At 32.7% G+C, this 10,015-nt stretch overlaps 1 pseudogene across 1 annotated transcript; it reads right to left on the bottom strand.

Moving 5' to 3' along the window:
* Window positions 1-1,547: 1,547 nt before the first annotated feature.
* On the bottom strand, window positions 1,548-9,762 carry LOC143561061 (beta-glucosidase 40-like; annotated as a pseudogene). Its single transcript, XR_013140226.1, has 14 exons — window positions 9,583-9,762; window positions 7,889-7,973; window positions 6,590-6,656; window positions 5,637-5,695; window positions 5,447-5,522; window positions 4,014-4,085; window positions 3,842-3,929; window positions 3,499-3,753; window positions 3,311-3,426; window positions 2,983-3,218; window positions 2,761-2,792; window positions 2,188-2,290; window positions 1,999-2,107; window positions 1,548-1,915 (listed from the first exon to the last, which is right to left on the bottom strand). The product of XR_013140226.1 is annotated as a beta-glucosidase 40-like (transcript).
* Between the last annotated feature and the right edge of the window lie 253 nt (window positions 9,763-10,015).

Genomic DNA, 10,015 nt, shown 5'->3' with positions numbered 1-10,015 from the left:
CCACCATGTTTTGTGCAAATTTATATAGACAGTTGAGTTCTCTATGGAAATAAACTATAAAATATCTATCTATTCTAATAAAAGACTACAACTTTTGTCACTTGTCAATCTCATATCCATCCTCACCATTTTTCAACAAATTTCTATATATGGTCCTTATTTTTTAAGTTATTTCAATATATGAATCTAAGTTTATGTTTATTAAATGTAAATAATAGCTGATTCATTCGTTAACATTAATGGTGAAATAAGGAAATATCAAAATTGAAGTTGCAGACTTGTTAGAATAAAATTTGAAATTCAGAAGTAATTGCAAATTAAAAAAAAATAAAGGTGCATTATTGTCGAAGAATTTGAATTTGTATGATAAACTACAAATTGTTTTTAATCAGGGATTCAAACAACAGTGCATAATTTTTTATATAAGATTGTTTCAAATTTGGATTTAAAATTTGCTCATATGCATTTGAACTCATGAAATATGTATTTTCTTAATTTCTGCAAACATTTTGTATAAATATTACAAACATGGAGAATACGATTTACTTAGCATTAAATGTTATACATATATATCTTGGTGTTTAACATTAAATCATTGAAGTTGAATAGTATAATTATAATCTATATGTATAACGATTTACTCTATGAACTATCTGTCATTTATTTATATGACTTTTTTGTGTAGTATAAAGGGTTTTAGTTATAAGAAGATCAATATTTAGTTTTCAATTTTTCTTTCATAACTCAGACCAAAATGCTTCAGAAACATATGTTTTATGACCTGATTTATACTTTTTATATGCATTCAAATATATTTAATTTAATATGTCTTATAAGATAAATTACTTAGAGTGAACTGCGGTTTTCGTCCTTGTGGTTTGTCCAAATCTGCGGTTTTGGTCCGATAGTTTCAAATTTGCGATTTTCGCCCCTGTGGTTTCATTTCACTTGCAATTAAACCCGAATTCACTAACCCCGTTAAGTTTGGTCGTTAAACCCATCAGCGTGCCCCTCACGTGAGGGACAGTTTTGTCCCTTTTCTCCCCAAATAAACCCAAGTCCTAATTCACAAGCCCCCCTCACATGATAGGAACTCTGGCTATATAGGTTCGTTAGGGTGTCGGTTTGAAGCACCATGAACCCAGGGGTCTTGTATGTTGGGTACACATACATAAAGCTAATTTTTTGGGTTCTTTATGTGCTAACATAAAGCCAACTTAGCCAAGGCTTTGGCTGGTTTGACTTTGTATAAGAAGTTAAGTTTATACAACCAAACTTCATTTTATTATGTTTTATTCAAATATTTTAACTCCTAGAACCCGAAATAATTAATAGTTGTAAATATTTCTTTTGAAATTCTGTAATGGATTAGTGATTCTCTCTTGCAATTGTTTTCCAAACCATTTATCATTTTTATTTATTTACTTTATATTTATGCTTTCTAAATATAAAAACAACAAAAGCAACAAAACACCTCTTTTATGGATTTGACTAGACGTTGACAACATCCCGATACTAAGGGCTCGTGTATCCTTGGACGATCTCGATACCAAATGAAAGTGCAATTCACTAGTACAAATTGAAAAGTGATGGTTTATTATACATGAACGACGCAAGAAACGGAAATACCAATACATAAGACAGAACACAACACATAAGGCACGCGTTTGACCAGCAAACTTATTCAAAATACAAATAGAAACTCCATCTCAGCTCCAACAGCAAATGATATGAAAGAGTTATAATCTTTAACCAGCAGTCAAGAAATTCTTGAACCAAACAGCGGAATCCTTAGCATATCGTTTGAGCTTGTCATTATAATCAATAAAATGCAACCCGAATGTAACCTTCAGCCCATTCAAAATTATCCAGCAATGACCATGCAAAATACCCCTCCACATTGCACCCATCCTTCCTGTTACACCAAACAAGAACTTCATTCATTATCTTCTTTTTTCAGATGGTTCGAAGTACAATATTCAAATCAAACGGACTTACTTTATGGCAGCTAGCAAGTTTGTGAGATAGTCATTATAGTACTTGACCCGTTTTTCATCCTTTAGTGCATCGTCGAGAGAGATTGATGGGTCATTCGGGTCGTCCATCCCTATCGAAAATGGGAACAAAATCGAATAACCATGCTGTACATGTTGTACATAAATGTTATTTCAAAAGTAGATAGGTTACCATTTTCCATGATTTTCACCGGAGGCTTCCCATATCTGCTTTTGACATAATTTAATAAGTCTCGAAACCCTTCAGGCACTATGTATAACCATTCTGAATTCGCCTTTAATGTACCAAGGACAAATACCTTAAAAAAAACCTATGTACTTTTTTTTTTTGCTTTTTCTTACATAAGTTCTTCAACAGTTAGATTTTTTGTTTTTATTATTTTTTTTCACATTAACATCCCTTACATGTTAAATTTGAACAAAACTTTAAAACATTTTTTTATAATCAAATACGCTATTGCTCATGTTGCAACTTTTATCCCTTAGTTTTAAAAACTACGTACAATTTAAGACCATATACATGTAAGAATGTAATGTCGTATATTGTGTTTTATTGAATTTATGTACGTATTGGTATGTTCAACATTGACATGTAGAAAGATTTTAATGCAAAAAGTTGTTAAGGGGTTTCTATAAAAAGAAAAAACAAAAAGTAGGTAGGTTTTTATGGTATTTTCTCACATATAAAGTATATTAATATTGTAACGGAAACAAGTTAGCCCGTACTAAGTAAACATATGCTTACCCGATCACCAATAGCTTCCCCGTCCCTAATTGCTGAAAAAAGACACAAAAAAATCATGCTTTTAGACATACTGTTATTTGTGTTAGACGAAAATACAAACATACTACATAGCCCATACTCTTGAAAATGTATAACTCAACAATATAACCTTAAAAAGGTATGGCTTCCGAAATTAGGTATAAACTATAGCACAAATACAAGATATATATTCAAATGACTTACGATAGATAAAGGCGCCCGCATCTGGAGATATAGGAATGTCGAGTAATTCATAAATGTTTCTTGTCGAATTATCCGAACTATCCCATGCGTACCATGTAGTGTAGTGATTTATACCGACATAATCAAGTGAACCTTTAAGAAGATCTGATTGAACTTTTGAAAATCTTGGTAACAGGTTCCCAACATTTGTCCTCATTGATGTTGGGTAATCTCCAAACATTATAGGATCAAGAAACCTAATGTTGTATAAAAACTTTATATATCTTATGATTATTGGTAAGAATATAGTAAGAGAAGTTCAAAAAATAATATTGGTTTAGAAATGTACCATCACAATTGAAAATCTTGTGCTCTTTGTGTTGCCTCAATGTCCTCGGGTTTGTCTGTACCCGGTACGTACCAAATGACATCAAATGCAATCCCAATGTGTCCGTTCTGCGTGGCCTGAATAATAATAAAAACATGTTTATATTATATGATATTATATTATCTGATTTTGATTAATAACGATTTTACCTTGTATTTTCTTTTGTAGATATCGAAGGCAGCTGCGTGTGAAAGAAGGACATTATGAGCGACAATATACGGTTCAGTAAACGAGTTTCCACCCAAACATAACGAGCCAAAAGGTTCCAGCAACGGCCCGGTGCATGTATTCCGACTGCAAAACCTTGCAATGTAAAAGCACGAGGTTCATTAAATGTCGCCCAGTTCTTGACCCGATCTCCAAATTTCTCAAAACATGTCTCCGCATAATTCGCATAATCGTTTCTGTGTTATAAATTATAATAACATGCAAAATAACATAATAAGTATATATATTTTTTTAAATAATAAAATAAAAATTTTTAATATTTACATGATTCTTGTGTCAAGCCAGCCATGATATTTGTCTTCCAATGCTTGAGGAAGGTCCCAATGATAGAGTGTCACATATGGTTCAATATCTAACATTTCATTTCAAACTTTTAATAAAAGAAAACAAAAATAAAATAATATTAAATATTTAAGATATTTAAAAATATACATACGACTGGCTAATAAAGAATTAATAAGCGCATTGTAGTGATCGACTCCAGCTTGGTTGATTTGACCACTTCCATCTGTAGGAAATCGTTCATAAACACTTATCATAAAAATTACAATAAACAAATAAATAAAGCTACAAATAACAAGATTTGACAATATAGAAAGTGTAACATGTTCAATTTTTCATATTAAAGTTTGAGTTAAAAGTGTTAAATTACAAAGTTTAAGGACTAAAATGAAAATTCTGAAATTTCAAGTTAATCGCGCTACGCGACGGGTAAACCCTAGATCCATCACGATACACGATGGAACCTCACAAAGCCCGATAATGGCTGGTGTCGCGCTACTCGATGTCCAAAGCCATTAGACCATCGCGATGCGCGATGCCCATGTTAAGTTACCAGAGACACGTTGGCGGTGGCGGTGTTTTCTGAAAAAAAGGGACTTTTCGGAAGAAAAACACAAAAACATTTTTCTGGTGACCTACAACTAACGGTGGTAGGATTCCGTTAGTCGCGGACCGTTGGAAACAAATACGTTAAAAGTTTGGACCTTCAGCAACCAATTCGTTAGTTGAGACCGACAACGACCAACATGAGATAGTTGTGACTAATAAAAACCAATATACCTAATTTTTAATGTAATATTAGATTTGAAGATAGATGAAGAAATGTGTTTAAGTTTTTATGTGCCTTTTTTTAACCTATTAGACAGTGGCTTCGTACCGAGACATGTGGTTTTGAGAGCGGAATCTAAGAAGGTTGCTAAGCATGAGGTAGCGTGCTTGGAGAATCAGCACATGTTCATTCCATTTGCCTTCGACACATTTGGATCCCTAGCTCCCGAGGTGGTTCGCTTCTTGGAACGGGTGCAGAAGGTGGTCCATAGTGACTCGCAGAGCCCGAGGAACCATGGATTTATATTTAGTAAAATAGGCTTTGTGATTCAAAAGGGGATAGCGGCGCAGCTTGTTGCTCGCTTACCCATTATCTAGACATAACTCGTTTGTGTTATATATAATAAAAAGTTGATATTTGATGTATACTATAAATTTAACTATTCATTAAAAAAAAACCTATTAGACATTTATAAACCAAAGTACAACATATCTCTAAAGGGATAATGAAATACATAATTATCAAAATCTAACAAACTAATAAGACAAGAACATTGAAATTAGACCAAAATGCAATCAACCAATGTGTTTGATTCATTTGCTATATTTGCTATAGTAACCCACATGTGTAAAGATATGAAAATGACTTGGATAAAATTTATATTGAATTGCGTATACAAATTTGCACGTGTTCGGTTCGTTCTGACGGTGACTTGACTATGCAAATTGAAATATAACGCCGAAAAACTTACGTTAAATTTAAAAAAAATATACAAAATCGTGCAAAACGATTATTATAAAAAGTTGAAAATTCCTTACTAGGGAAAATCCTTGGCCAAGAGATTGAAAACCTATATGCATCCATGCCCATATCCTTCATCAACTTTATGTCATCCTGCATTTGAACCATCCAAACACTAGGTTTTCAAAAGCTTAAAAGGAAGATAGTGTAGATATTAACACTTAACCCTTTGAAATAGAAAACAAAATTAAATTAAAAAGTACTTGCCTTATATAAGTGGTATTGATCATCTGCAACATCACCAGTGCTAGAATCAGCTATCTTACCTGCAAGATTACAAGGTCAAAAATGCAATTCTACATTGAGTGTAAATACAAGAATGATTCATCATATTCATCCTTGTGTATTGCTTAATTAGGGCAGAGATATTGTACGATAATGGTTTAACGTACGAGAGGTATGCGACGCTCAAAGGCAAATAACAAGGCAAAAATACTAAAACGCTCACCCAAACACTAAACGCTCATAAAAAGCTCAAAAACGGTTTTCGTGAAAAAAGTGAAAAATTGATCGATTAACCATCCAAAACTGTTTTTTTCGGTGAACCATTATTGATTAATTGGATATGTATTGACGATTTCGAGATGCTGTGATGTGATTTCATGGATCGATTTGTGAAAAACGGGATTCGCGTACGTAATGTACGTTAAGGTATTATTGTATTTGATCTTTTCCCTGTTTAATTATAACCCTTTAAAAATGTTTTTCTTTACTAAATAAAACCCTATTATTTGTTCTATGACACTCAAATTAGAACACATATCTATAGGAGGGTTAAAACTCGCGAAAACCACATTAAACATCGTGCGTGTGTGTGTGACAATTCCTAACGCGCCACAAAATAATAACAATTTCAGTTAATTATTTCTATTCCTTTAATAAACAAATATTGACTGGACTAACATGTTTAACCATATTAACTAAACATGTCAATACATCAACCCTTCTATTAACAGAATAAAAAATGTATCTTATAAGGTCATCCACCATTTACACCACGACATAACCTATTTATTACAAGCTAGCCACCAGCTCGACTCGTTTAAATTTAATGTGTTACATGATTTAAAGTATATATGTTTATATACACGTGTTGTATTCGTGCTACCCAAACTATAAATAAGAATAATTGCATAATAATAATATCAAATAACAAATACCAGGTGTATGAGCAAATGTGTCCCAAATAGACAAACCCCTTCCATCTTTCTTCACGGCTCCTTCATACTGTCAAGTAAATAAAGCAATGAAGTTTAGATGTATGATGCCCTTTGATGTGGTTTCTAGACATATAAGAAACACAAAGTACTAATTTATGTACGGTTGATAGCGGACAACACTATTTTTCTTTCGTTTAGTTGATTAAGAAGCGAGCTTCTTCTTGTAGTTTTTCGCAGTTAGAAGATTTATATAATTTACTAGTTTTAAACGAATATTACACGGGTTAAATTCTAAAATAGAAAAAATGGAAACCTTGACTCACCATTTTAGTTGGACACAGATTGATGATTTTGAGATTATGTGATATGATATCATGAATCAATTTCAAAAGTTTAACATGTCATTTACCATTATGATGATTGAGGCACGAATAGAACATCATAGAAACAAAAAATTGATATGAAAAACAGATGGATTACTTGAAGAATTAGTTCAAATATTGAACGACGATGATGAATTTCAACCCTAGGTGAGGAGACGACGAAGATGATGAAGTTTAGGGCTCATGTGTTTTTTTGGCATCGAAGGATGTTGACAGTCGAATACATAATGTATGATAACGGATGATTGTATTAGATCTTTAATCTTTTACCCACATAATAATATGTATAGTTAAAAAAACAGTTAGGTTTCTATTCGTTAGATTGGATAACCATTAAACGCAACGTCAATACTTAATTCACTATAAACATATGTATAATTTTACTCTTCTTTTTTTTTTTTTGTAAAACGCATATTTTTTAAAATTTTTTTCCTTCTTGTATGTGAAACTTGAGCTCAAGATTACTTCCTCCTAAACCTTGCCTTTGTATAACGGTTTCAACTTATCTTTTTTCTTTCTTTTTTTTGATTTTTTAGTTCAATTTTGTTTCATTTATAATTCATTTCATCTTCTTAAACATCATCATTATATATTATAGAAAGCAAACGAACAACAAGTTACGACATTATCCCCTTTTCAAATTGCAAAAAAACCTCTTTTAAAACCACTTTGATGGATCTTGGAATCAAAACGTTACTATGCATGACCCAATGAATAGCTAAGTAGCTCCACAACTTCCGGGACGTAAAATCAAAAAAAAAGTGAACCAAAAATTTAACTAATTTAGAGTGTTTATTTGCTTTTAGGAATTATTCAATGGATTGATCTTTATGTGTATACTTTCAGAAGGAAATTTGCCACGTTTAAAATCAAATACTAAAATTATTTAGCAAAGATAATAATGATAAGAACAAACCTGGTAAGAAGCAGATGCAGTTCCAAAAGTAAAACCATCTGGAAAGCTTTTTCTGTTAATACCATCAGCAAAACATCCATGAAAACATCCAATGTATAGATGTACGTGGAAACCTCCTTCACACACACACACACATATTATGTAAATACACGTTTAATATTATTTAATGTGGTTTGTTGTGAAAAAAAGTTGTGTTTTTTCAAAAAAGTTTGAAATATAAAGTGACGGTTTGTATTAGTTTGTTGTTGTAGATGTCATTAGTCTTAGGTACCATTGTAAAAGTAATATCTTCTGCTTGTTAATAAAAAAATGATAATTTATATTATTTTATTTTTTAATGACAATCCAATTTACGTTTAATAATATTACACCAATGTCCACTAGGGATTCAAATCCTTGACCTCTAAACGACAAAACAACCTTATAACACAACAGGATATCATTGGACCAAATGCGCCCGTCGATAAATCATAACATATTTGAGTTGATACGATTAGGAAACCGAGACAGTGAATATAGATAGGGGTATCCTGACAACATGTTTCATACTTCCTGTTAACACAATCTCACCATGTCTAAATGAATCTTGTACTTGTGTAACATTATCACTTCCAAATCTTGGGTACTCTGTGGGGCTATAGTGAACCATGGTGGATTCACCGCCACCGCCACCCCAGTAGGCGGAAACACTGCACACATGTACGTCTCTAGCTCGTTAGCAACGTTCTTGACAGTTCTCCTTACTAACCGTGTCCCGGTGAGTGATGAAATGGTTAGTGAAGGGGTGTTTAGGTCCGATGGTGCGTTGAAGGAATGCGCACATGTTTCACCAATTGCGGTCTTGATGACTTCTGGATTAGTGTTTGGTACCGAGCATAAGAAACTCATGTAGTCCTCGAATTCTGTTACATAATCAAGTTAGTACACGTTATATGAACACATGATGCTAAGTACTTAAGGTTTTAAATGAGCCAGCCGGCCCAAGCCGAGTTAGCTTGGGTTCAGGCTCGGCTCATTTATCTTAAAGAGTTAAGATGTTGTGTCGAGTTAACTTGTTTTTTAAAATTTTGTATTTTTTATCAATTGATATCAACAAAAAAAATATGCATATTTTTAAAATTCACGGAATGTAGAATTTATCTTTAGAGTTGGGAGTCTCAATAAAAGCAGGTAACAATAGTCGCTTTTGGTATGAATAGTATCTTACTAGATACGTCCGTTTGTTTGTTTATTTTAAAATGAATAATTCATAAAATAAAAAAAATTTGGACGTATGATACGCTATAACTTTGTGTAAACATTAAAAGTTGGTCCTTTATTATTTAAATGAGTCAACCGAGCGAGCTTACCACCGCTCGGGTTTGGCATGTTTACAAACATGCTAATTTTGAGTGTTTTCAAACTTTTTCTGAGTAAGATTGTAGCCGGGCATCGGTTGTTTCCTTATCAAACAACAAGTCGGGCTGGCACTGGGGAGGGGGGTTGGAGGGGACCGTCTGACACAATCACCCACGCAGTCCCGAAATTATTAAATATTCGAAAAATCTGTATTATAATATTTAAACCCAATTACCCAATTTAAAACCCATTATTTATTTAAAAAAATTAAAAAAAAATTGCACCGTCCAATTAAGCCAATTTAAAATTTTAATTGTTTAAATACAATAAAAAAAACCAACGTTTAAGGGGGAAGTTATAGGGTGATCTATACGATGAATAGTACAACAGTTTTCATTCTTAACACCATTTGTGCAACACTACGATGAATAAGATATTGTAGTGTGTTTCCACCGAGTTTTGTGAGAATTTATAGACAGTTGAGTTCTTTACGGAAATAAAGAAAAAAATATTAAATTATAAATGAACAACAAGATTGTTCATATAAGTAGCACAAGAACGGGTACAGAACCAGAATACGAGGACGTTAGGGTTACGGGAAACAGCAAAAACAAAATATCCAAGATACGGGTACGGCAACGATACGGCAACCAAAAAAAAGAAAAAATATACAAATATATTAAACAAAGTCCAAAATAGATATTGAAGAGGTATGTACCCGCCTCAACACCGAGCAAGGCGGGTCAACCCACAAGAGAAACACATTATGAAGGCACAAAGCCAAAACCT

This window comes from Bidens hawaiensis, unplaced genomic scaffold (assembly GCF_021521415.1).
Source record: "Bidens hawaiensis isolate Kalapana, Puna unplaced genomic scaffold, B.hawaiensis_p1.1 tig00020525_1, whole genome shotgun sequence".
In the NCBI taxonomy this organism is placed as follows: domain Eukaryota; kingdom Viridiplantae; phylum Streptophyta; class Magnoliopsida; order Asterales; family Asteraceae; genus Bidens; species Bidens hawaiensis.
This window is presented reverse-complemented; position numbering and strand designations above follow the sequence as displayed.